This window comes from Gossypium arboreum, chromosome 7 (assembly GCF_025698485.1).
Source record: "Gossypium arboreum isolate Shixiya-1 chromosome 7, ASM2569848v2, whole genome shotgun sequence".
NCBI lineage: Eukaryota > Viridiplantae > Streptophyta > Magnoliopsida > Malvales > Malvaceae > Gossypium > Gossypium arboreum.
In genome coordinates, this window is record NC_069076.1 from 11594499 (window position 1) to 11599673 (window position 5175).

Genomic DNA, 5175 nt, shown 5'->3' on the forward strand with positions numbered 1-5175 from the left:
ACACTTGGTTATAACAAGTTGAAATTTCTTTGAGTGATTATCTTTGGTAAATCGAATATTCGTGACGTCGTGTTATTTAAAAAAAAATAAGTATCGTTTTGAAATCAAGCCCTAAGTCTAGCCCATTTGAATTAGTATCCATCAATTTAAAGTTGTTTAAAATAATATAATCCCAGAAAATCAAAGAAGAAATAAAGTTAAAATGGCCTTTTTACAACCCCAAAATTAAATAGTAATTAAAAATAACTTAAGAAAACCAGTCTCTTTTTCAAACCCAAAAGTATTCACCTGTAAGGTTAAAGAAGGGGTGAGTTTGGGGAAACTCAGTGTGTAAGGAAAACCCATTTAAAGCCCAAGTCAGCTCAAGCCCATTGGGCCTAAGCCCATTCAGGTAACAGTGGTACTGGGCCAAAGCCCTTTTCAGATTATAATAAACGGGCCTTAGCCCTTATTCAGATAATGATATGGCCCATAGGCCCATTTCAAAATACATGCAACATCAATAACATATGCAAGCCCATTTGGGAGACTACTCAACCCACCAACCACTACACTCCACCAAGACCACCCTACACTCCATGTGGGAATAGCTCAACCCACCCAAATTTCAACACTCCACAGCTTGTAGCCTTGTCTGCTTAGTTATCATAATTGAGGCAAAGCCTCCAAGACGTGGACAAGCCACTTTCAGTACTTCCTCCGTCAATATCCCAATCCCATGCATCAGCTAATAACAACATGGCATGCAGTAAATAACAACAGTCAAACATGCATTTAGGTCAATTTAACCCTAGGGGTATTTCGATAATTTATCTACTAGGGGTAAAACTGTATATTTTCCACTTTTAAAGGTATTTCAGTAATTTATCTATTTTAGGGTTTTTCATGCATATTCCTACTTTTCACGTACTAACAGAATCACGTACCGAGGGTTCTTACCGAATTGGGCCCGTTGGCCCATCATTCCAATTTTGACCCATTAAGCCCAAAAATATCGAGGGCACAGAAATCATGCACTTTGTAGTCCAAACATTGCAACTTACCTAAAACATTAATCGATTTACCTTACGAGCATTCACACACTCGTAAATCTACAAAATACCGGTTTTCGGCATTTCGGCTTTTCGACTTTTGCCGATCTAGACTAAGAAAGAGGGTGTTAGTTACACACATGCTTGCGACGATATCTTGTTTAGATCCACACACGAACCGCCTACAATTGGATTACTAACACGTTAATCTAACTATTCAAATACAAACTACGTATTAACCCCTTACAATATTCGGCCAACCACACCTACAGATCATAGTAAGCTTATAAGAAATCAATAAACAACTCATTAACAAATTTTTGTCAATGTTTACCACATAATCATAATTTCACTGCAAGCTGTCTTCTTGAGCAACAGTCACTAAATCATTTATAACTGGAGCTACGAAACTCCAAATCAAGTGCCGTTAATTTTCCCTGAAAATAGACTCATATATTTTATATCCATAAAATTTTCAGAATTTTTTGTTTGGCCAATAAATACCAGATTTTTCTCAAAGTTTCGCATGTTTCACTGTTTGACTAATCTGACCACTCTTCATTACAAATCAAATTTCTCATTGTACAGAATTCAAAATATGTTCTCGTTTATTCCATTTGAAACTAGACTCATTAAGATTTAATTAAATAATTTATGCAGCTTCTAACTCATCTCCCACAATTTATGGTGATTTTCCAAATTCACGTTACTGCTGCTGTCCCTAGCAGATTTATTACCAAATCACTCTTTCACACCTAACTTGCATGCTTGTTATTTAAACATGTATATCACCAATCAATCATCACATATCTATGATTTTTACTTAAGCATAATCTCCATTTCATGATTTTAAAGCACAACATGTTAGCCGATTTTTCCCTTTAGCATCTAAGGCACATGCATGCTCATTTGTTTGGCTGAACTTCACCTATCTTCCATTTTTCATCAAAAAAACATGAAACAACAACCATTTCCTTCATTTTAATTCATGACTAAATGCTCACAACTCAACTAAAAACCAAAATATGCTTCAAGAGTTAAGGTAGAATCAAGAAGAACTCATGAACCTCAAAATAAAAGCAAACTACCATGAACTTACCTTCAATTTTCTTCCCCAAGTGACCGAACATTCAAGAACTTTCTCCTCTCCTTTCTCTTCTCTAACTTTCGCTATGATGAACAAAGATGGACAAAACTTTGTTCTTTTCACCCTTTTCTTTTAATAAAATTTCATATTTCATCCATTTAATTCTTTAATACAAAAGACATGAAATGCCCATCATGGAACATTTACCTAAACCATTATCATGGAACATTTACCTAACCCATTATCAATTTGTACCATGAATTATGGATATCAAGTGCTCATATTGTCTACAACAACATGATGGCTGGCCACTTCGTGTAAAATGGGAGGTTTGTCATGCAAATCCTCCTATTTTGCACTCCTATTTATTTGGCCACTTCAATTTAGCCTATAGCATTTTCAAACATTTTCACATAGGTTCTATTTCATAATTTCACCCCCTTTTTCTTATGGAACAAAAATTAACTAAAATTGCCGGGTTCTATCTTAAGCTTGGGCCTTCTAGAGGCCCACTAACATAATTAAACCTATGCCAACATTCACAGAATTCCTGAAAATTAGGGCGTTACAGAAACATTAGGAATTAGTAGGATACAAATGACATGTCATTAGGGTTATCGTTTGGTTGAGGTCCTACATTTGTTGCAGACTCACCACAACTCATATGAGCTTACTGATTTGCAACTCATATGAGCTTACCGTATTTCAGCTCGGAGGAGTTTACCGATTATGGCTCGTAAGAGCACACATGTATAGGAATTGAGGAACTTCTAGTTCAGTACACTTCGCATGTACTACCTGTGTATCTAACGAGATTCTAAGGGGTTCAACGGGCATAATGTTATTTTGAGATTATACAAATTCGATATGAACTGTTATAGGTATTTACATAGAGATGGATTATATATATGATATACAAATATGTGGTATAAATGCTACAGGTACATGAAAATTTTAATAATCGTTGAATTCATCATGATTCTCGATTTTTATATGTACACACGGCTAACTTGGTGAATGGTTATGTGATAGGCTTTGGCCAAATTGATTTGAGTTATGCTTTGAGTTACTTACCTAAATTTGTGGTTATGTGGTAAGTTTAATTCTATGTTTTACGAGCTTATTAAGCTTAATTGCTTATTCCGTTTATTTTTCTGTGTTTTATAGTGTCTCAGAAGCTCGTTCAAATTAGAAGTCGTCAAGGATCGTATCACACTATTGAACACTCATTTTGGTACTTTGGACTTTATATATTTTGATTAAATGGCATGTATAGGTATTTTGGCTAATGTGACCTTTATGTTTTGTTGTGTTTTGGCAATTTGAATTGGCTTGTAAGGTGGCCATATATTTTGATATGTATATATGTATAAATGGCCTTATGATATGTGGTGTATAGTTGTTATATAAAGGCCTTGCTTGTGAAATTGTGTTTTGGCACTAAATGGTTTGAATTGAGATGTGTATGCATGCTAAGTTTTAGGCACAATGTCTCATATATGTATTTGACCATTTAGGGAGACTTTGGAAGTATATTTGGTATGTTTTAAAGTGGTCAAATAAATGTACTTATGGATACCATGTTGTATGTAAGGATAGTACAATGTTATAAACTTGATATTGGTTGGTTTTGAGTGGCTACTTATGCCATAGTTATATGCAAATTCATGTGTATAGGTTGGTACCAATTTGGGTGAGGAATATGGCTTGAAAATGGCCTATTTTTGTTTAACGGGCAGAGACATGGGCCTATTTTTGTCACAAGTCAGTATACGCTCCAGTTTTTACATGACCTGGCACATAGGCGTGTGAGGTGTAACATCCCAAAATAGGGCCTAGTCGGAATAATGGTTTTGGGACCACAAATTCGACATCAAAATATTTATTTTACGATTATTACGAGGCTTAGAATATGAGAATATGCATGTGTTAAAGTTTCATGAAGGAATTCTTTGAGTAAGTGCCTAATTGGAAAATTTGGGACTAAATTGAATAAATTGCAAAACTTGGATTCTAGAAGCAATTTGCATGAAATTGCTTTATATTATAAAATAGAATGTCTTGGGGAGCAATTTTCCCAATTTCTAAGTTTTTGGACAAAAATGGGATTGCATGGATGGAATTTCAAAGAAAGGGTTTCAGGGCATTTTGGTCATTTGACATATTAATGAAATAAAATGAGAAAAAGAAGGAAAAAATTAGCCATTCTTCTCCCTTGTCCAGCCGAAATTCCTAAGCCACCATAGCTAGGGTTTCTAAGCTTTTCAAGCCATTAGTAAGTGCTTCGAAGCCCCGTTTTTAATATTCTTTGTAATTTTGAGATCCCGGTAGCTTACTCTCTCCAATTCTACCCATATTTCATGCTAGGGTTCATTGTTAAAAATTTACCAATGCATAATTTATTTTTATTTTGATGTTTTATGGAGGAATATGAAAGTTTGCGGTGTGTTAAACAACTTTACCTAGGTGATTTTCATGAAAAACCCCTAAAGGGACCTTTTTGCAAAAATTGTAAAATGTGTGGTAGAAATGTGAAAATAATGGAAAATGTGGGCTACCATAAGAGGGGAAAGTGTTTGGCTAGGCTTGAGTAAGGTATAAATTGCATGTGTTTCATTATACCAGCTTAGGGACTAAATCGTAAAAATGTGAAAGATTAGGGGTAAAACGTTCATTTGGACCTGGGGTGGAATTTAAACTTGAAATGTATAATGTGGAGTGTTAATGATCTAATTTTATTGTTATAGACCCTGATAAACGCCAAATTATACATATCTATACCTCAAATACTTAGCATATTTATGGATGTTTATTACTAGATTTGTGGATTTTGGTGCTCTTAATCCAGTTACTTCATGTTTTGTACTCAAGAGAGCACCAAAAGTCAAAAGGAGCCAAAAATAAGCTAAAAAGGGACAAAATGGACCAAATCGAGAATATGACAAGGCCTAAGCCTTGCCACACGAGCATCTCACATGCCCGTGGCATTCGGGGGTGTCAACCAAGGTTTTCACTATTCACACGGCCTGGCCATTGATCCCATACGGCCGTGTGCAA